Below are 22066 nucleotides of genomic sequence, written 5' to 3' on the forward strand. Positions count from 1 at the left end.
GTGCCTGCGCACCTACCTGCCCTTGACGATTGAAATGCAGAGACCGTTTTTGTTCTTTAACCTTTATTGAACACTTCCTGTATGGCAGACTCCATGCAAAGAATATTTGCTGTATAATCTCATGTAATCTTCTCAATAACCCTATCAAGTAGTTTTATGATTATTTTATGATTATTTTCCCTTTTCAAGAAATGGGAAGCAGTGGCTTAGGAAGGTGAGGTAAATGGCCTGCAATCAAACAGATGAGTCACATCTAGGACGAAGCACGGCTGGGCGGAGCCATTGGAGGGAACTGACCCCAGAGCCTTGCTCTGATCCCTGCACTTGTGCTTCTAACCTGAGTGGACTCCAGGACCATTTGAGTGCAAGTGTCCATTCCAGAACCTCCTCCTCCTCCTCAACACTAAGCCAGGTCTGAGCAGGCCTGAAAGATGCCTGGCTTTTCTTTCTTTTCTTTTTTTTTTTGGGTGTGGGGGGGGTGGACTGTGTTTTGTTTGTGTTTGGTGCTTGGTATTGAATCCAGAGGTGCTTTTCCACTGAGCTACATCTCCAGTTCTTCCTATATTTTATTTTGAGACAGGGTCTCACTAAGCTTCTGAGGCTGGTCTTAAACTTATGATCCCTCCTGCCTCAACCTCTGAGTCACTGTGATTACAAGTTTGTGCCACCATGTTCAGGGAAAGCCATTTAGTTAAATGAATGCTCTAGAGGACCCTGAGGTATGAGGTCCCCAGGACCTCACCCTGACAGTAGCCACTGTTTCCCCAGCAAGGACTTTGGCTCTAGAAAAGAGTTTGGTATTGCCAGATCTATTCTTGCAGGAGCCAAAGTTCTGGCCTGGCTGAGGAATGATTATGACACAAGACAAACATCTCTGCTGACAGAAGGAAAAGAGAGATCAAGGGCATAAGAATGAGCAACTCATGCAGGAGAGAAAAACAACAAATTAAAGAATAACATCATTCCACTCTTCAGGGGGTGGTTGTGAGGGTATGAACTATAAAAGGTAAGAGTTGTAAGCCAGGGTCTGGGAGAAACTCAAATTATACACGTTTTCTTCATTTTTTTCCTGAGAAGAAACAAGTCTCATGGCCTCAAGGATGAAGTTCTAAGTTTTAAAACGTATCACTCAGCAGGATCTGGCCAGGCTCCCTTGAAGCCTGGCTTTTAGGTATGCTATTCTCTCTGCCTGGAATGCTGTCTCTTCCCTTCCCCTCCTTTGCTTGATAAATTTCTACAACATGCTTCAGTCTCAGCATGGCTGGCACTTCCTCTGGGAAGCCTTCTCTGACCACCAATTCTGGGTTAGACGCCTCCTCCTCCTATCTCACTTTCATGAGTTTCGATTGTACCACTGGTATTTTGTGTTTTGATTCACACCCCTAGACTAAAGGTTCTGAAGGAATACCTCTGTCTGTCTTGTTCTGTATCATATTCTCAGCACCAGACATTCGTTAACAATTCAATGAATGAGAAATGAGTGAATGAAGGTTTAAGAAACCCCAACAGCAAGACCTGGGGCAGATTTATGCAGTACTCACTCTGACCACTAGGTGGCACACCGCTATGACATCCCCAATCGGGTTGGTCTGGGAGTGGGGGTGAAAGTGAGGGATGAGTCCGTTAATGGGATAAGGCAAGACGCCCAGTGGGCCTCTAATCTTCTCCAGCTGGAGACCTTTGTGAGCCTTCACGTGTATGGAAATACTTGCTCAGGTAGTTGCCTCCATCCAGAACCTCATTCTCATGCAGGGTTACATCAGCAGGCTACAGATCAAATGCTTCTCAGCATCTCCAAAAGTTCTTGTCTTTGGAGGTTTGTGGCTCAGTGGTAGAGCCTAGCATGTGTGAGGCGCTGGGTTCCAACCTCAGCACCAAATAAAAATGAATAAATAAATGAAATAAAAGTATTGTGTCCATCTACAACTAAAAACAAATATATATTTCTTAAAAAAAAGTTCTTGTCTTGCTTATCAAAGAATGGATGTCGTTATGGTTATCATTGTTGCTGTTGATTGCTTGAAATTGTTGTTCAAGTTGCTTTTTCTTATTGCTATTTAGGAATTAGGTAGATTCTGTCACTTTTAGAAACTGAGCCACCACTGAGTCCTGTCTTCCACTCTACAGTTTATCCAAAACCTCTACTTTTTAAAAGTAGACACACATACACACACACACACACACACACACATTTTTTTTGTGTGTGTGGTGCTGAGGACTGAACCCAGGATCTCACACATGTTAGATGAGCTCTCTACCACTGAGCTACATCTCCAATCCAAAAGCCAACTTTTTACATTACTTCTTGAGAATTTCAGGGTGCATGACAAGTGACAACAAAGTAATGCTGAAACGTAGCCTCTGGGCAGCAGGCTGGGCTCACTTCCTGGTGCTATTCTAGTGTGTTAAACTCCTGATACAAAATGATAAATTAATATATGCCACGAGCATTCTAGTTCACTCACTAATAATTTAAACTAAACATCAAACCAAACCTTGCTATGAATCTAAGGTAGCAAGCCAAGGGCTGGCTAGTTTTCCCATAAGCTCCACCAGCCCCACAATATTATTAGAACGGTGGTATCATTTGCAGAATTTTTTCCTTTGGTCCGGATGCCGTGGCGCACACCTGTAATCCCATAACTCAGGAGGCTGAAGCAGGAGGATCACAAATTCAAGACCAGCCTCGGTAATTTAGCAAGACCCTGTGTCAAAATAAAAAATAAAAAGGGCTGGAATGTCACTCAGTGGTTAAGTACCTCTGAGTTTGATTTCCAGTACCAAACAAACTTTAAATTAAAAAATAAATTTAAAAGATCTGGAAAGTAATAAAAACCTCCATGTGGCATAAATTCAGTAACTTGGAGTCCAAGTTACTTCTGAAAGAAGTCACGAACTGAACGCTGGCCTAGCGAGGTTAATTCTTGATGACCTGTTGTTGTTCCTGTAACTATTAAATAACCTCTCTGTCCCTTTGCTTCCTTATCTTCCCAGTGGAGGCAGCAGGGCTGCCGGGGCTGACCCCACCGAAGGGCTTCGGACCCTCCTCTTTGTGTATATATTTGACTTGGAGCTGGTTCCAGACCAGCACAGTCGCAGTAAGAATTTACAAAGGCCTTTGGCAATCTTGCTTTGCCGGGCTCCCTGGCCGATGCCAGTCTTTGCCCATTACACTCTCCTATCTGAACAGTGTGGGAATTATCTGCAAACAGCCTTATTTGTTCTCCTACAATCCAGCTAGGATGACAGCCATAAAGACTGCTTTGTGGCTCTTTGAGCTGTGGATTGAAGGGTGTAGAAGCAGAAGTCGAGTGGGTCAAGGGCCTTGCCCCAATATTGCCCAGAAAAGGGCACACTGGGAGCGAGCCCCAGCTAGCACTCAGGGGTCTTGTGGCCCAGGTGGTGCATTCTCTCTCCGGCGGGCTGTTTCCAGGTGCTGGGGTGGTGTGGGGGGGAGAGGGGTGGATATGGGTAGATATGAACCATTCAATCCCAGTCCTTTTCTCAATGAGGACCTAATGGGCTTCCTGAAAAATAGGTTTGTGCTAAGCTTCATATGAGATTTGGCAGTGATTTCTTGGATAAGATACCAAAGTCACAGGCGACAAAAGAAAAAGATGGAAAAACTGGACGTTATGAAAGTTTTAAAAATTCTGTGTATCCAGGCACTTTTAAGCTGGGCACAGTGGGGCACACCCATAATACTGGCCGCTTGAGAGGCTGAGGCTGAAGGATCATAAGTTCCAGGCCAGCCTCAGCAATTGTAAGACCTAGTTTCAAAAATAAAAATAAAAACAAATAAATAAGTAAATAAATAAATAAATAAAAGGGCCGTAAATGCAGCTCAGTGGTAGAGCACTCCTGGGTTCAATCCCCAGCATGCTGGGAGGACGTGAGGGGGAAGAGTAAAAACAGAATGGGAGAAAATATTTGCAAATCTTAAATGAATTAAGGGATTAATACCCAGAATATGTCAGGAACTCCAGAAACAACAATAAATCATATCTAAAATTGAACAGAGTACTTGAATAGACATTTCTCCAAAGAAAATGTGCAAATAACCAATAAACACATGACAAGATATTTATTTAATGTCACTAATCATTAGAGAAATGCAAATCAAAACTACAATGAAATACAGCCTCACATCCATTAGAATGTCTAAAAAAAAAAAAAGAAAAAAGAAAAAAGGAAAGAAAGGGAATGAATAAATAATGAAACTATATAAAAAAAATAAATAAATACCAGGTGTTGGCGAGAATGTGGTAAAATTGGATCCTTTGTGCACTGTATTGATAGGAATGTAAAATGGCCCTCTGTAGAAAACAGTATGGCAGTTCCTCAAGAAAGTTAAAAATAGAATGTGCTACCACATGGATGAGCCTGGATGACATTATGCTGAGTGAAATGTGCCAGCCACGAAAAGACAAATACTATATGATTTTACTTACGTAAAATACTTAGAGTAATGAACATGACCGAGACAAGCAGGACTTGGTGGCACATACCTGATACCAGCTACTTGGAGGCTGAGGCAGGAGGATTGCAAGTTTGAGGCCAGCCTCAGCAATTTAGCCAGACCCTGCCTCAAAATTAAAAAAAAAAAAAAGATGGGGGTACTGGGGATATAGCTCAGTGGTACAGTGCTTGCCTAGTATGCTTAAGGTCCTGGGTTTAATCCCCAGTACATTTAAAAAGAAAAAAATCAGAGATAATAGAATGAGACTTTTTGGAAGGGGAATGGGGAGTTATTGTCTAGTGGGTACATAGTTGCAGTTTACAAGGCGGAAAGAGTTCTGGAAATAGATGGTGGTGATGGCAACACAACATTATGAATGTATTTAATACTCTACACTTAAAATAGTTAAGGTGGTGAATTTTATGTTATATGTATTTTAGCATGATTTTTTTAAAAAGCGTAAGAAATGAGTTCAGTATTGAGTTCATTGTTATAGAATGGGTGGGTAGTAAGAGTTGAGAGGGTGGAACAAGAGGAAATGAGTCCAGGTCCATGGCCTCAGAGAGCCTACAGTCTAATCAGGAAGGCAGAGTATTAATAAGCCAAGAAGATCGTGGCAAAGAGCAAGGCTCTGTGTCGCTCCATGTTACCCGAGGTCGTGTGTCCTTTGAAATCAAACAGAATTGGTTGGAATACTAACCTTCCTCATGTGGGAAGCCCGGTGCCCTCCAAAAGCTTCTCTAAATTCCCTGGAGCCTCTGTCCACCTTCCTGGGTCCCCAGGCCTGAGGTTCAGCAATCCCTGAGGCTGTTTTGATTCTAGGGCAATTTTCCTTGTTTTCTCTGAAAACTTGTCCTCCAGGGATTTGATTACAGCCAATTTGACCAATGGTTGGGTGTGATCAGCAAGGCCAGCAACTGTAACCTCAATCCCAGGCAGAGGCCTTAGGCCACCTAGCCTGGCTCCTCCCTGGCCACCTGCCTCTACAGACCCTAGTTCTCTGTGTGGATGATTGGGCTGCATGCCTTAGTCAAAATTCTGTTTTCCAGGTCACCCCCTGGGGCTCCCCAGGAATGCAGCTCTCTTCACTGTGTTATTTGGAGCAAAGGATTCTCCACCCCATTTATACCTAACTCCAGGTCCATCAATCTGGCATACTAGGACTGTTTGGAAGAAGCCTTCTTCTTAGGATCTCATCTTTTCCTAGGGAGGGAAACTGAAAAGGCATGGTAATCTCAGTCTCTTGTCTCTCTTGTACTCACCAGCCTTTTTAAGAAAAGAAATCGTCCAGAAATTTATTTTTCCATTGGTAGGAATTATATCTTCCTTCCTCTTCCTGGGAGGCCTGAGGAGGAAAGGTTCCATCCTGAGGGCAGCAGGAGAGGAAGAGGCATTGGAACAAGGATGCCACAGGACAGATCTGAGCTTGGACAGGTTCCTGGGCTGGGCATGGTGGATTCAAGGAATGGACAGAAATAGGAAGCAGAGGCAGCATTTCCTGGGGTGTTGCAGCTGCCTGGGGGAGGCTAAGGGCTCAGGTCAGAGGGGAGGCCCTGTGCTAGGGTGATCGAGGGCAGGGATGGAGCTGGAAGACAGAGACTTGCTTCTGAGACCAGGGAGGTAGCTTTGGGGCTGTGGCTGGGGAGACCAGTTGGATGGAGCCCGAGTTGCAGGGGTGGATCCTCTTCTCTGGGAAGGTGGCCCTGCCCTGTGTTTTCCTGAGGGTGAGATAAACACCCCTGGTGTCCAGAGGAAGATGAGCCTGACCTAGGACTCACTCTTGGGGAGAAAGGGTATCCCCTTCCCAGTTCCCCTCCAGCTCCTCAAAGGGGAAAGCCTTGTTGGGTGCTAGCTAGTTTTTAGCACTTCTCTGGAGCCTCCCTTTTTAACGAAGAGAGAGCAGGCCTCAGGCTCGGAGGCTGCAGCAGGCAACAGCATCTGGGATTTGATAACATTTTGTTGCATTTATTTTTATGGCCGCCTTCTATTTATGGTCAGTGAAAACATATTTCCAGTTCCAGCAGTGATCTCAAATTTTGTTTTTAAACAAAGGCACTGAAGTTAAAGCGGGGAAAGGGACACTTTTAAAAATATGTTAAGTAAAAAATGATACAGGTGATATGGGGACATGGCAAAAACCAGGAAGGAAGGACTTGAAGGACAGAAGTCTAGCAGATCCTGGGATAGGAAAAGAGCATCGGGTTTGGAGTCCTGACGCCTGCGTAATTGTGTGAGCACAGGTGCCTTCCTCTTCGCCATTGTTGTGGGAGCTTGGGGATATCATGGCTAGGGAAGGGCTCCAGGAACCTTGAGGAGGAGATCTGTTCCCGGGACATTCCTCTTCTCAAGATGACAAAAGGCAAGAAAGCTCCACCTTGGTCCTCCAGCAGGGTCTCAGGCCTGATGAAGAGATGGAGGTGTGGGGGGAGGTTAATGTATGTTTTATTTGGAGGGTTTTTTTTTTGCTCTTTGAAGAAATGAAGTCTCAGGCTGGTGGTGCAGCTCAGTGGTAAAGCACTTGCCTCACGTGTGCAAGATTTGATGCCCAGTACCCCATCCCCCCCTCCAAAAAATAAAAAATAAAGAGGAAGAAAGAAAAGAAGGCTGAAAAACAAATCTCAAAGATAAAATAAGATAAGTTGTCCAAACACTTCCAAGTAGACTTTGTCCTCCTGAAGCCATGTCTCAAAACCCGGCCTCGGGAAACTCGGAATGGTCTGCGGGTCCTGGTATTCGGCTCTGCGCCGGCGCCTGGGCACAGGGTAGGTGGTCAGCAAGGGGAAGCGCCTCTCTGTGGCCCTGGGAATGGCCACTGTTGCAAGACCAGACAGAACTCCGTGCCCTCTTTCTTCCTTCCCTTTCCATCTGGACGTGGGCGGGTGTGTCCCTCCTCCTGCCCTGGTGCTGCACTCGGGCTCAGAGGGTGTCCTCCAGGGCATCTAGGCGCCACTGTAGTTGAGTGCATCTCTTTGTTTTGGGGCTTGTCATCAGTTGTCCCTGGCTGGAAGGTAAGCCAACTGAGGACAGAGTATTGTCATCTGCATCCCAGTATCACCTGTGTGCCAACGTTTTTTGCTGGGCAGAATTAGGAGGACATTGTAAACTGGCTTTTTTCTGGTTCCCATGATCTCATAATCCACCCAAAGAATTAAATATATAATCTTTTTTTTTTAAATGAAAGTATTTAAAATTACCTTGACTTTCCTGGGTTTGGTGGAGTATGCCTATAATCCCAGTGATTCGGGAGGCTGAGACAGGAGGATTCCAAGTTTGGGGTCAGCCTCAGCAACTTAGTGAAACCCTTTCTCAAAATAAAAATGAGGATGTAGCTCAGTGGTGAAGTGCCCCTGGGTTTGATTCCTAGTACCAAATAAATAAATAAACAAACAAATAAATAACATTACTTTGAGTTCCAAATCTAAAACAGAATTTAAGGAGCGTTGGTGTACTTTCACTAGCTACCCAAGTCACAAGACTGTCGCATTAATTTTTTAGTTTATGTACATGTGGAACCTGGGACAAGAGAGTTTCATATGGTTCCATGGGACAGTTAGGCTGGAGGAGGATTAGTTGCCCTCATTCCCTCTTGAGCTAATGCAACTTAATAAGTGAAACTGACTGATGCCTAATTTTCAAGCAAAACTATCCACATCTTTGCCTTCCACCTAAGTTCAAATCCTGGTTCTGCCCCTTTGTAACCATGGGATATTAGGCAAGTCACATTACCCCCTTAGATGGGGGTAATAATGGTGCCTCTGTTATAGGGCTATGTAAGAATTATCCAAACAAGTAGGGCATGGTGGAATTTGCTTGTAACCCCAACAGCTCAGGAGGCTGAGGCAGGAGGATCGTAAGTTCAAAGCCAGCCTCAACTCAGTAAGGTCCTAAGCCACTTAGCAAGATCTTGTCTCAAAATAAAATATAAAGAGGAATGAGGATGTGGCTCAGTGGCTAAGCACCCCTGGGTTCAATCCATGATACCCCCCCCCAAAAATTATCCAAATGAATGTAAAATCCTGAAAAATATGACTTACTGTTACGAGCAAATAAAATGTACACTTACAATAATGAGATAATTTCCAATAGACACGTATTGTCATCAGCAAGCTGGGGTTTCCCTTCTTCACAGTCTCAGCGACTTTCTTAAAGTATGGCCTCTGTTTATACATCTTAAGCACCCAGAGGCTTTGCTGAAGTTAAGTATGGCTGACTTTTGCTTCTCCATAGGCAAACACAAGACTCAATTCCCTCAAATCTAAGAGCTATAGCTCCATTTGTTTTTTTAAAAAATTCAACAAATTAAAAGTAAACCAGATTTATAATTATTATCTGAAGGATTATACTTTGAAATGTAATATACTGATTGTGGCAATTTGCAGAGGAAATCAACTTATACATAATGCATTTTTATGTCCTTAAATTAATAAAATGATTTTTGACCTAGAAAGGGATTGCACATATTTCAATTCTTCCTTCACTTTCCATCCAGCTCACTCTATCTCTCCTAAATGCAGCAGAATCTTTGCCCCAGGGTGTCAATATTAGTAGGGATCTTAATTTCTGCTCTGGTGACCTCTTCTCTCCTTTTTTTTTTCTCTCTCTCTCTCTCTCCCTCCCTCCCCTCCCTCCCTCCCTCTCTCTTTTGGTACCAGGGATTGAACCCAGGGTCACTTAACCACTGAGTCACATCCTTAGCACTTTTTTATATTTTATTTATATAAAGACAGGGTCTTGCTAGAGTCTCACTAAGTTGCTGAAGCTGGTTTTGAACTCAAGATCCTCTTGCCTCAGCCTCCACAGCCACTTGCTCTCCTGTCTGCCTGCCCCTCCTCCCCCCTCCCCGCCCCCCTCTGTTGCTGGGGATTGAACTCAGGGCCTTGAGCATGCTCAGTGAGTACTGCACCACTGAGCAGCTTCCCCAGTCTGGACTCAGCTCCTCACTCTTACATTGAGCTTCTAACTAGAGAAACCAAAGTCCCAGGTGTAAGGACAGAAGATTAGATTGAATATCTGCAAGGAATCAGCCGCATCTCTCCCTGTCAGAGGCCCTGCCTAGCTATTCCCCTCAAATACAAGGCTGACTCACTCCTTTCCACCTATTCAAAATGAAACTGAATTCTAGGGTTTTAAGTTCCTTTGTATATCCTACAGCATGGATCCCCATTTTGCCGATGAGGAAAGGATATGTAGGATGACATCGCCCAGGCCATTCCTTCATAAGTTTTTTTTTGCTTTGTCCTGTTTCAAGCACCTACTCTGGGCCCAGCCCGGCATTAAGCACATGGACACACGATGGTAAGCCAGACAGGTCTGCGTTTTTCTGGAGCATGACTGTCTTTATCTGTGTAATGGGAATAACAATCCTGCAATAATAACTCGGCCCTCCTCCAGGGGTCGTTTGGGGTTCAGCTGAGCTAATGGATGTGAAAGTGCTTTATAAAATATTAAAGCAGTCTACAAATAGGAAAAATGATCAGGTATAGAGTAAAAAGAAATGTTTAAAAAGAAGGCTTAGTTTTCTGGGCCATTTATTGAATGCTTAACAACAACAACGACAGGCCATTATTAAGCACCTACTATGTGCCAGCCATTTCACCCACACATTTTAGACACAACCATCCCCCAGAGAGATTTTCACTTGCTTGCAGGAAGAAGGGTGTCTTGCCTGGGCCACACCATGGGTGTGTGGGGGAGCCGGGATTTGAGCCAGCTCAGGAGATTCTCACGCAGGCAGGCTCTGGGGCAGAGCTTGGTATGCTGGAGAGAAGGTCAGGGGAAGGTGCAGGAAGAACTAAAGAGGAAGCCGTGCATCTCTCTGGATCCCAGAGACAAAGATGAGGCCCTGAAGCCTCCAGAGAACTTCTCAGAAAAGAGAAAGGAACTAGCAACTAGGGACAATGACTAAAGATTTTGAGAGAGTTTCTAAACCTGCATAACTTCCCCTTGTTGGCTCGTCCATCCTGCAGGCCTTTGGCTTACGGGGAGAAGCAGTGAAATCCATCCTTCGGCCTGCCCGTATTTCCTAAGTGTCCAGAATGGTGCCAGGTAGTCGCACGGAAATGGGTCTGGGAATGTTTCTTTAGGGACAGAGAGTAAGGAGTTGAGGGGTCCTCCTCTGTATCCACTGTGGTTGAAAAGGAGAACACAAAGGACCAAGAGGCCAAGGGAGGCTAGAAAGAGGAATGGAAAGCCCATGGTTTCCAGGGCCCTCAGGGAAGAAGAAAAAGGGAACACAGGGACAGAAGCCCAACCAGGGGTGGGCTGAGAAGGGAAAGGACTTGGCCCTGTCCCTGCCCCAGGCTGCCACAGGGCTGAAAATGGGCTTGGACTGAGCTGTGTCCTCCCTGGCCCTCCAAGCCCTCAAGTTTCCCTTCCTCCTCCCTCCTCCCTCCCTCTGCTCCATAAGGGCCTACCCTCATTCTCAGGGAATCATAGGCTAAAAATAAACACTTGCCACCAGACTTGGGGCCCAGGGGGAAATTGGTTCAACAGGAGTCTTGTGGAGAGTGGGATGGGGCTGGAGCATGAAGAAGGGGTGACAGTTCACGGTCTTAGGACCCCTGACTGATGATGCAAATAGTCTCCCCACCCCCAATCTGGCTCTTTGTAGCCTTCAGCTCCATGACCTTCTACGGCTGGGGCTATTTGGATCCCACGTAATGTCACTGTGCCTGCTGGAGAGATAGACATGTGGCAAAAAATAGCTTCACCCCCTTGCAATATTCCTACCATAACTGGACACAGCGAGTCTTTATCAGTCCAAAGGCATTCTCCCACTGGAGCAAAGGTGCTTTTCTGGGAAGGCAGAACCCGTGACTCCTCGGCTCAGGGAGGACCTCAGAGGGCTCTTGTTACCCACAGCATCGCTGGAATCCTTTGGAAGACAGTCCAGCTTTTGGGATGGGAGGCAGGGTGGGAGGTGGGGGCCCATGTCAACTGGCAGCACACATCTGTCATCGAAGGAACCTTCCTGGGTCTTAGCTGTCCTCCACTCTCCTGCCTGTGTCCCTGACAAACACAAGTCCACGCCCCAATCTTACTTGATGGATTCAGGGAATGTCACTGCCACTGAGTCCTTTCCTAGACTTTTGTCTACAGGCATCCAGGGCTGGGAGCCCCCTCTCTGATTCTGTGTTAATTCCATATTTGGCTCTATAGAGACAGCTCCTCTAGGGTCAGGGTCTCTGGTGCCTCTGATTAATATTAATAGCAACAAAACCAGCTTCCAGGCACTGAGTTCTGTTGGAATTACCAAGCACTGTGAACAGGACTTCGCACGACTTTATGGAGCCTCATTTAATCCTTATGACAACCCTAGAAGGCCATATTGTAGTTTTCTATTCATTTTCCAGGTGGGAAAAATGACACGCAGAATGGTAGCATTGCCCGTGTGCACACTCAGGGTGAGTGACTGAGCCCAGGCTTGATGGTTTACATCAGCCTGGCTCCAGACCAGGTACACTGCACCCCTACCCACTACGATGTGGTTCAGGTGGAGGATCCTAATGGGAGCAGGGAGTCGAGCCTACCAGATCAGTAGCAAAAATGCCCAAAATGTTTCCCTGGAGAGGTGTTATTGTGCTGTGTCCACTGCTGTGTCCCCAGCCTCTGCAGGTGCACATAGCATAGCAAGCTTGGGCCCCCGTGGCCTCTCAGGGTTTTGCATATACCATTCCCTCTGCCTCCAGTGCCCTTCCCTCTACTCTGAACTTGGCCAACTGCTGTCCAGAGGTGAAAGAAGTTTCTGGTTGCAGAGCATGAGAAAAAAAGACGGAGGAGGACTTGGGAGGGAATAACTGAGTTAGAATGACCATATCTTCGATCACTTTTAATTTGCCTTATTTTTTTAAAATAACATACAGAAACATTGACTTTTTCACACATGTCTGATTCTGTGAATTTTACCTTGGGTGTAGGGTTGTGTGACCAGCACCACATCAGGGTACAGAGCTGTTCTGTCAGCCCAGAACACTCCTTCTATTTGTACCCTTAGTCACAGCCTTTCTCAGCCCGAGCCCTGGCAGCCCCTGGTGGGCCCTCCAACCGGTCCCTCGAGATTTGTTTTCAAGAAGGTATGTAATAAAGTCAAGTAGCAGACCATCTTTCCAGATGCTTCTTTCTTTTGTTCAGTTGCTGCACTACCAGTAGTTTGTACCTTTTTTTCTGATGAGTAGCTCTCTAGTGCTATGAATGTACCATGGTTCATCTGTTCACCCATTAAAGAACTTTGGAGTTGCTCCTAGTTTGGGGTGTTTATGAATAGAGCAGCTATAAACATTTATGAACAGGTTTTTATGTGAACTTAAGTTTTCATTTCTCTTGGCAAATTACTTCAAAATGGGATTGCTGAATTATATGTTAGGTGTAGGTTTAACTTTATAAGAAACCACCAAATTAAATTCCAGCAAGGTGTGAGGGGTGCGGTCAATCGGTGTCCTGTCCAGCATTTGGTGGTATCAGTTTGTGTTTTTGCCTCCTCATCCTCGTCCTTGTCCTGTCCTCCTCCTCCTCTTCCTCCTCTCCTCCTCTTCCTCCTCTCCTCCTCTTCCTCCTCTCCTCCTCTTCCTCCCCTCTCCTCCTCCTCTCCTTCTCCTCCTCCTCCTCCTCCTCCTCCTCCTCCTCTTCGTCCTTTGCCTTCTTTGCCGCTGTGATTGGTATGTAGTGGTCTGTCATCGTGGTTTTATTTTGCGCTGACCTAATAGTTTCTGCTGACGGATGTCTCTCCAGGTGCTTATTTACCGTCATTGTATCTTCTCTGGTGAACTGTCTGATCAAGCTTTGGGCTTTCTTAATTAGGTTTCCTGTGTTGTTCTTCTTTTTTGTCTCTCTCTCTCTCTCTCTCTCTCTCTCTCTCTCTCTCTCTCTCTCTGTGTTTTTTTANCTGGGACTATAGGCTCTCACTACCATGCCTGGCCTGAATACAAGTCTTCTATATGTAATTTGTAAATATTTTTTCCAGACTCTAAAGATCAGTAGGATGTCTGTCATAGAGCAAACATTTCTAATTTTGGTGTAAAGCATTTTGATCAGTTTTTTCTCTTCTAGGTCATCATTTTGGTGTCATATCTGAGACTTTATCTAATGTCATCATTTTTTTGATCACTTCTTTCTGCCAGCCCTTGTTACATAACCACTTAATTTTCACTACAATCCTAGGAAGTGGGGACTATTTTTATATCACTGCATATTACTGGTGAGGAAACTGAGAAACAGAAAGCTTAAATAATTTCCCAAGACTAACGCAGCCTTCAGTGCAGAGCTGAGATTCAAACACATGCTCCAGGACTTCAGAGCCCACCCTCTTCACCTCCAGGATCAGGTCAAGTTGCTGTCCATGGTAAGTTATCAGGGCAAGGGAGTCGGGGAAATTGATTGCTTCTAGTGTTCAGTCCTTAGCTTAAATGCCATCTCCCTTCCCGGCCATCCCATCTAAAAAACATCCCTCTTTCCCCCTGTCTTCTCCCTGCCCCTCTCGTCCCTGTTCTCTCTTCTTAATTGAGAATGACTCTCTCCATGGTGCATTCCATTACCTGAAATTTGTTAGTCTTCTTTTATTATTTGTTTTCTTCTACATAACATTTCTTTTTTTTCCCACTGAAAGTTCAGCTGGGTGAGAACAAGGACCTTATCTGTTATTTATTTATTTATTTTGTTCTAAGGATTGAACCCAAGGCACTTTACCATTGAGCCCCATCCCTAACCCTTTTTTTTTTTATTTTTTATTTTTTTATTTTTTATTTGAGACAGAGTCTCCCTAAGTTGCTGAGGCTGGCCTTGAACTTTGGATCCTCCTGCCTCAGCCTTCTGAGTCACTGGGGTTACAGGCTTACACCACTGCACCCAGCATAAGGACCTTCTTTATCTGAGTTTCTAGCCCAGTGCATGGCACAGAGTGAGTGATCGATAAATACTTCTTTGTGAATGTTAGTGCGTAGATGAATGCATAGCCGAGGCGCCTCCCTTAGGGAGATTTGGCAGGAAGGAGCTGCAGCCTTCAAACTAATCAGGTCCTGGCTGGAGAGAAAGGAAAGGCATTAACCAGAGGAACATACTCGTTTGTGTGTATAGGCATTATGTACAGCATTGGTGTTTAAAAATAGAATATACACATATTTATGCTAATATTTGCATGGAATATCTCCAGAAGGATACAAAAGAAGCTGGTGTTCTCATTGCTTTCCAGGGATAGAGCTGGGCTAGAATATTGGCTAGGATGTTAGGAAGAGATGAGACCTACTGTCACTATGTACCGCTTTGTTCATTTTGAGTTTTCTACCATATGCATGTATTACATATTCAAAGCATATATTTCTTTTTAAAATAATAATGATTTAAGATCTCTTCCCCTAGGAGGCCAGGCAGCAGTTCAAGCTCTGAGGTTAATCAGAGGAAATTTTTCACAAGACAATTAGCTTCTTCTTTTCAACGAGCAGCTGATTTGTAGGAACTGAAGCAGAGTGAATGTGAATGCGAAAGAAGGTCTTGTAAGTCTAGAAGGACAAGTGACGTTCATTGAGTCATCACTAAGTCATTACTAAGGAGCAGTGCTTATCAATTAATATTTGTAGGGTAATATATGCTCATTGCAACAATTCAAACTTAAAAGTGACTCTGAAGTAAAACTAAAACCCTCCAACCCAATCCAACTCCTTTGACACACACTAGAAGAAAAAAAATTTTTTTTTTTTTCAGAATTGGGAATTCTTCAAGCACTGAACTACATTCCCAGCTCACTTTATTGTTTAATTTGGGAACAGGGTCTTACCAAGTTGCTCAGGCTGGACTGGAACTTGCAATCCTCCTGCCTTACCCTCTGCAGTCACTGGGATTATAGATGTGTGCCACAGTTTGTAATTAGAAATTTGATTTTCTTACTTTTTTTTCTTTGCTTAAGTATTCGTGTGATTTGACCATATTTGTTGTGTTCGTTTTCTATAAAAATGATAACAAAAGGTTGTGGCTCAGGGGTAGAATAGTTGCCTGGCATGTGTGAGGCCCTGGGTTCAATCCTCAGCACCGAATAGAAAGAAAGAAAGAAAGAAAGAAAGAAAGAAAGAAAGAAAGAAAGAAAGATCCATTGACAACTAAAAATATATTTTTTTAAAAAATGATATCTAACCGTAGACATTATTCTTTAACATTCTTTTTTCACTGCAGATGTTTTCACATGGAATCACCTTATTGTTTTCATATACAACTCTATTGATGGAAGCAGATGTTTCTTTGTTCTTGCTATTACAAAGACATTGCAAAGAATATTCTTGCACCTATACTATCTATCATTGTGCATTATTATTTCCAAAAATTGTCAAACTTTCTACAACAATATTTTGGGAAATTTTTCCTAAGGGTCTGTACATTTTCACAGTCCAACTATGGGATGATGATTAAGTTGGTTTTCTCCTGTCACAATATTTTTCTTTTTTTGCCAGTATTAAGAGAAATACGGGAGCTCATTATTGAATTTCCATTTCCTTACTTATACACATGTTGGTTACCCATTTTCATTTCCTGTTCTGTAAACTATTCACTGTCTTTTCCCCTTTTTCCACTGGGTCATTCATAGATTTTTTTTCCAATTAATGAGTAAGGGTGTGTTAACACCAGGGATAGTAAGCCTTTGCCATCTGAAGTTTAAATATTTTCTCCCACACTTTTATTTATCTTTTGACCTTGTTTGTGGTATCTTTTGTTGTACAGAAGTTTAACATTTTACGTAAACAGATCCTTCTATTTTTTCCCCTTTCTTTCTAGCTATTAATAACTGCGGATGTTTGTGTAACCCGGTGGTTTTCATACTGGGTTCTAACCTTAGGGTTTCATGGGGATGAATGAATGTCAAGGGGAAGGGGTGACTGGGCTGTTGGTGGTTAGGGACTCACCAACACCCCTTCCTCTGTTCTTCACTGGTCTTTCCCATGTTACCACCAGAGCCCTAATGGGGGACAGCCCAGGCTCTGGAGCTGGAATTATTGGGCCAGGAATTAATATCTGTTCAGGCCTCAGTTTCTTTCTTCCTTTTTTTTTTTTTTGAATATTGGGGATTGAGCCCGGGGGTGCTATACCATTGAGTTGTATTCCCAACCCTCTTTGTTTTTTATTTTTAGACAGGACCTCACTAAGTTGCCTAGACTCACCCTGAACTTGAGATCGTCCTGCTTCTGTCTCCCAAGCAGCTGGATTACTGGCATGTGCCACTGCACCTGACAGGCCTTAGTTTCTATGGTTTTTCATCTGTGAGATGAGGATTTTGAGTAGTACCTGCCCCCAGGATTGTGAGGAGGCTTCAGGGAGTTGATACATGGAAGCCACCACTTAATTAGCACTTGCCATGTGCTCAACCCTATGGTAGGGTATGTACATGCATGCATTTTTACTCAGCCTTACATTGGCTGGGTGACCAAGGGGCCAGCAGGATTATTTCTGTTTTACAGAGAAGGAAACTGAGGCTGGGGCTAAAGGCACAAGGGTAGCGTGAATGGTGCTAAGATTTATACCCTAATCTTTTTTTTTTTTTTTTTTAAGTACCAGGGATTGAATCCACTGAGCCACGTCCCCAGCCCTTTTTTGTGTTTTATTTAGAGACAGGATTTCACTGAGTTGCTTAGGGCCTCGCTAAGTTGCTGAGGCTGGCTTTGAACTCATTATCCTACTGCATTAGACTCCAAAGTCGCTGGAATTACAGGGGTGCACTACTGCGCCCGGCATTACTCTGGTCTTTGTGTGACTTCTTATCTTGTCCCCTCTCTTTGCCCATTGATGCTTATTGAACACCTAATATGTTCCTGCTCAATGCCAGGTAAATGTGAGTGAGTCCCAGTTTCTTTTCTTTTCTTTTTGTTTTGAGAGAGAGAGAGAGAGAGAGAGAGAGAGAGAGAGAGAGAATTTTAATATTTATTTATTTTTTTTTAGTTTTTGGCAGACACAACATCTTTCTTTGTATGTGGTGCTGAGGATCGAACCCAGGCCGCACGCATGCCGCTTGAGCCACATCCCCTGCCCAAGTCCCAGTTTCTTGATGCTTACAGTCTACTGAGCAAGGAGGCGGTGATCAACAATCAATTTGAAGTTGTGGTAATTGCAATTGTGCACTAAGCAACTAAGCAACTAGAGACAGTAACAAACAGTGCTAGTTCAGATTGGAGGATCAGGAGAGGCCTGAGAAAATTCTAACTGAGCTTAGATATAAAGGATGAGCAGAGCAGGTCAGGTGGAAATGGTGGCATATCGAGTGGGTGGGCTTTTTGAGAGAGCTTGGCAATCCTCCAGAATGGGAAAAAGGTCGATGTGCTGGGAAAGCAGATTCTGAGAGGGCAGGATCTGAGATGGGAAGATGGGTGCCAGGCAAACCAGGTCTTTGTAGGCTGAGACAAAATTGTGGACTTAACCTAAATGCAACGGGAAACCAAGGAGTGTTTAAGCAAGGGAATGCCGCAGTTTGTGCTTTAAAAACATCACTGTGTGAACACATACTTCATAATGAGGCAAGTCGACTCCTCTGTTAGATGCCTAACAGAAACACATACTTACGTGCACCAAAGACAAAATATTGATGATAACCCATTGCTGTTTGTATATGTGGTATTCTCCCCAAAGCTCATGTGTGAGACAATGCAAGAATTTTCAGAGATAAAATGATTAGATTACGAGTTATAGCACAATGGGTGGATTAATCCACTGATATGGATTAACTGGGTGGTAACTGTAGGTAGATAGGATGGAAGGAGTTGGTCTCTGGGGCGCTCCTCTGGGGTTGTGTTTTGTGAATGGAGCTCTTTGTCTTCCTCTGCTTCCCACCTGACCTATCCTGTATCCGAGCTGCTTTCTTTCACCACATCCTAGTCATGATATTTTGCCTCACTTCAGGCTCAGAGCCGTGGGGGAAGCCTTCTATAGACGGAACCCTCTGAAACTTTCCCTCCTCTAAACTGTTCTTGTTGGGTCTTTTAGTCATAGTTTTTAGTGTTTTGACTAAAAACAATACCCTCTGTTTGAAACAGCCCCAAGCATTGTGCAGTGGCTCATACCCATAATCTCAGCCACCAGGGAGGTGAGGCAGGAGATCACAAGTTCAAAACTAGTCTCAGCAACTTAAGGAGACCCTGTCTCAAAACAAAAAACAAAGAAGACTGGGGGTATAACTCAGTGGTAAAACACCCCTGGGTTCAATTACCAATAAGGAGGGAGGAAAGATCGACCGATGAACGAGAGAACATAGCTTCAGTCCATAGGCCACTCAAACGCCTCTCAGTACTTGATTGAATAAATCAGGAGATTGTCATAGATTGGAACACTATAATGCAACGAAAATGAACAAATGATAAGGACAGCATCATGATGACTCTCACAAACAGTGACGAGTGGACTAAGGCTGACATAAAATGTGCACATTGGATGAATCCATGCATACAAAGTTCAAAAACAGACAAAATGAATCCATAGTGCTGGAAGTCAAGATAGGAGTCATCCTGGGGGACAAGGGGCACAGGGTGGGCTTCCGGAAGGCTGCTGATGCTCTGCGCCCTGATTCGGGCATTGGATCCACAAGTGAGTCCGGTGGAGGCAAACTTGTCAAGCTGAAGGCTTATGATTTGTACCTGATTCTCTGGCCAATATGTGAGCGATGAACTGCAAATGGGACAGGTGACAAAGTAAGGCTATTGCAGGATCTATGTGAGTGGTGGTCAGCCAGAGGGGTGGTGACAGCCATGGAACTGTGAGGGTGGACCAGGGACACATGTTGAAGAGCCCCCTGGGCTGGTGACAACGGGGGTACCCATGCTGCTTCTGCACTGAGCACCTGGGTGGCTGGAGGAGTCAGAATCAAGAGGCAGAGGGAAAGGCAGGAGAAGTTGGAAAAGATGGCAGAATCCAGAACCTTAGTTTTGAACATGTGACATTCACAGTTATTTCCAAAGGGCAACCTTATTGGAGCAGCTGCACATGTGGATGTGCAGTAAAATTTTATTTGGTGAAAAACAAAACAAAAAAAAAACTTTGGTTGCTTAAGAGAGAAATAAAGTTCTGTAGCCCCTTTTCTTTTTACAAAGCACTTTCACTTCCAATACCTTGTTCCATTTTATTTCATGGCAAAGATACTTGTCTGTATGGGAGGCAAGGTGTGGACAAGTTGTGGAATTTTGTGTCCTTCTCTAGAAATGTGAGCCCTGTGACTTGGGCAGGCCTTATCCATCTATTAAAAGCGAGCAGGCCCTGGGTAGGAGCATCAGCCACCCTGGGAAAGATGGTTGAGGCCGGTCACTCTACAGTAGGCTGAGCCAAGGGGTCAATTGTAGCATGCAGAGACTCGTTCAGACAGCCTCGGGAACCGGGATGGGCCACATTTGAAAAAGACAGGGACTCCATTACTTTTTATTATTTTAATTTTTTTTGTACTGGGGATTGAACCCAGGGATGCTTTACCACGGAGACACATTCTGAGCTTTTTGTTTTTTATTCTTGAGATAGGATTTCATTGAGTTGCTTAGGGCCTTGCTAAATTACTGAGGCTGACCTCAAACTTGTGATCCTTCTGCCTTGGCCTCCTGAGTCGCTGACAATACAGGTGTGCACCCCCATGCCTAGCTTCCATTACCTTTTGATTGAATATCTATTCATACCTGCCCCTGGAGAACAGAGATCATACCTCTCTCTTTCTACAATCCTCCAAGGCTCCCCATTCCTCCCAGATGAGAATCTTTAGCATGAGCCCCCAGGCCAGGTGGGAGCATTTGCCACTTTTTGTGTGTAAGGGACAGGTGTTACTGGGAACCCCAGGGATGCTCTGCCACTGAGCCACATACCCAGCTCTTTATTTTTTGAGACAGGGTCTGGCTAAGTTGCTTAGGCCTCACTAAATGGCTGAGACAGAACTTGAATTTATAATCCTTCCGCCTCAGTCTCGGGAGTCAGTAGGATTAAGGGTGTGGGCCACTACACCCAGTTTTTATTTTTAATTTTGAGACAGGATCTCACTCAAACTTGTGATCCTCCAGCCTCACCCTCCAGAGTCACTGGGATTACAGATGGGCACTGCTGTGCCTGCTGCTCCTCGGTCTTCTAATGGGTTCTTTTGATTTAAATCAGGCAGGGCTTTCTGCTGAAGACTCTGGGTTCCAGCCTGTGGTAGGCTTCGTCCTGTGTCTGGGCCACTGTTCACTCTTCATTGGACTTACCAGTGCACATTCTTCAAGACTCAGATCAAAGCCAGTGTTTTCCCAGGAAGGTTTCACACTCCCTGAGCAGGATGTGCTGCTGCCTGTTCACCCAAGTCACCAGCTCTGTCCCGGCGTGAACCTTCGCTCTCCTTACAGCATCAGTCTTTGCAGATGATCTGGGAGCTCCAGTGCCTTGTTCCCTACTGCCATCCAGCACTAGCACAGAAGTCACAATGTGGGGGGTGGCCAGGAAGGGGAGGGTTTGACCGATTTGTCCCCTGATCTCCCAGGCTGAGGACTGTGCCCTGTGCCCTGCTATTGCATGCCACGTGTGTCCTCAGAGCCATGTTCTTCCCTTGCCTTCAGGGCTAACCCCTAGGGATCCAAACAGTGACCCTGAAGCTGGGCATTCCTTTGTCCACACCCCCAGGCCCAGCAAGACCCATGGTCCGCTGTGCACTCAGGGACTTGTCCTTGTGCTCTCCAAATCCCCTGGACATTCTCATGACCATGGATGACCCCACACCTACTTTTTCAACAGAATTTTTGGGCACAGTTTATGGGCAGATTGCACCCAAAGCCTGGACCCTCTTCCCAAAGGACAAACAAGGGTCAAACATTGGGTCAACTCAGTCTGTAATAGTATAATCCGTGAAGGTGTCCAATGACCCTGAAAGAGGCACTAGGCACAGGGCATTGAGGCAGTCCTTGAACACCCTTTGCCATAGCAAACCGCGCCCCCCAAATCCTTTCTAATAAAATAATTCATGGGAGCAAAAATGAATTTATGAGAATGTTTATCGCAGCATTGCTCATCACAGTGGAAAAAAAAAAAAACAATCAAGATATCCATCCACAGGTGATTAGCCAAAAGTGGAAATCCAGGCAACACCCTGTTACCTTTAAAGGTGATGTGCTGCCAGGTGCAGGGGCGCATGCCTGTAGTCCCAGCAGCTCGGGAGGCTGAGGCAGGAGGATGGAGAGTTCAAAGCCAGCCTCATCAACAGGGAGGTGCTAAGCAACTCAGTGAGACCCTGTCTCTAAATAAAATACTAAACAGGGCTGGGATGTGGCTCAGTGGTTGAGTGCCCCTGAATTTAATCTCTGGTACCAAAAAAAAAATAATAATAAGTGATGTGCATGTTATCATGTTCATGAACTTGTATCTGTGACACATTGTGTGTGTGTTAGCAGCTGCTGATTAGCATGGGGAAGGACCACAATATGGCCAGAGCTAAAGAACAACTAGAATCCAAGATGGACCCCCTCTCCATCCACTGTGTTTGCCTCACTTCCTCGCTCAGTCCAGATAGTGTTAACAAGGTTGGGGACACAGGAAACAGTCTACCTGAAGCTTTCTCTAACCCCAAATCCAGAAATCGCAAGCAAGGACTACTTGGCCACCTCATGTCAAGTACCTCAAGTCAGCTATGAGAGGTGCCCCTGGGGG

The 22066-nt window shown here is 44.8% G+C and overlaps 1 long non-coding RNA gene across 1 annotated transcript; it reads left to right on the top strand.

Annotated features, from left to right (window-relative positions):
• The first annotated feature begins 1037 nt into the window (after window positions 1-1037).
• On the top strand, window positions 1038-21396 carry LOC125619123. The gene is made up of 4 exons (XR_007350642.1): window positions 1038-1171; window positions 13616-13796; window positions 16567-17533; window positions 20546-21396. It is a non-coding gene; the product is annotated as an uncharacterized LOC125619123 (long non-coding RNA).
• The last annotated feature ends 670 nt before the right edge of the window (window positions 21397-22066 follow it).

Source organism: Marmota marmota, unplaced genomic scaffold, assembly GCF_001458135.2.
Source record: "Marmota marmota marmota unplaced genomic scaffold, marMar, whole genome shotgun sequence".
NCBI lineage: Eukaryota > Metazoa > Chordata > Mammalia > Rodentia > Sciuridae > Marmota > Marmota marmota.